Source organism: Sturnira hondurensis, unplaced genomic scaffold (assembly GCF_014824575.4).
Source record: "Sturnira hondurensis isolate 20B ecotype Veracruz unplaced genomic scaffold, ASM1482457v3 Scaffold0016554, whole genome shotgun sequence".
NCBI classification, from domain to species: Eukaryota; Metazoa; Chordata; class Mammalia; order Chiroptera; family Phyllostomidae; genus Sturnira; species Sturnira hondurensis.
In genome coordinates this window covers 1-982 of record NW_028089185.1, presented here as the reverse complement: position 1 = coordinate 982, position 982 = coordinate 1, and the positions used below count along the sequence as shown (strand labels likewise).

At 54.7% G+C, this 982-nt stretch overlaps 1 non-coding gene across 1 annotated transcript; it reads left to right on the top strand.

The window, feature by feature from the left end:
* The first annotated feature begins 453 nt into the window (after positions 1 to 453).
* Positions 454 to 617, top strand: LOC119001032 (U1 spliceosomal RNA). The gene has a single exon (XR_005069466.1). It is a non-coding gene; the product is annotated as a U1 spliceosomal RNA (small nuclear RNA).
* Positions 618 to 982: the final 365 nt, after the last annotated feature.

The window sequence follows — 982 nt, the reverse complement described above, 5'->3', positions numbered from 1 at the left end:
TGAACTCATAGAAAGAAGACAAACGATAAGCCCCAAGCTTTGATTTTTCCACCGGGAAAAAATTCAGACAAAAGACGGTGAGAAAGATGGCACTCCTCAACCTAACTTTAAATTGCAAACTAACGTTTACTTTAACTGGAAGAGCCACGGTAGCGCTCTCCAGAGTCGGGCTCCCCGTGGGGCACAAGAGGACAGGACGTCACGTTGAGGGCGTGGCGTATGCAGATGAGCAGGAGCGCAGAGGCTGCCGGTCGCACTCCGCCTGCGCCTCCGCGTCCCGCATCCCGGGACGCGAACGCCGCTGAGGTTGTACTCGCCACGGGCAAGTTTGGGATGGGGGACGCCCAGGCGGCCACGGGCGGGGGCCTCGCGGGGGCGGGGCGTGAGAAAAGTCACCGCGGGTGCAAAGGGAGGCGAGCGTGAGGGTTCGCGGGGAGGCGGGCAGAGCAACTCATACTTACCTGGCAGGGGAGATACCATGATCACGAAGGTGGTTTTCCCAGGGCGAGGCTTATCCATTGCACTCCGGATGTGCTGACCCCTGCGATTTCCCCAAATGTGGGAAACTCGACTGCATAATTTGTGGTAGTGGGGGACTGCGTTCGCGCTCTCCCCTGGCTTTGCGGTAGTCAAATGTTAGAGTGATGGGGTATTCTCCTACTTTTCTTCCTTTTTCTTTTTTTTCTTAGCTGGGTTGTTCGACTCGGGACTTGACTTAGCGCTAGTGTCAAGTTCTAATTCGCTTTGTTTTTTCTCTTTCCGTCTTTCTTTTTTTTCTCACCACGCCGCCCTAGGTACTTTGGCGCTTTCTGCGGACGACTGACCCCTGTAGCTTTTTTCCGTAGTGCTTCGCGCTTTAAAGGCTCTCTCTCTTCCTGGTAGTGCTGCGCTACCCTCTTCCTTAGGGTTTACTCACTTGACTCGACCAACGGAATGAGAGAGGGGGAACTCCCTCAACGCTTCGTGGCTACTACAGTTATTG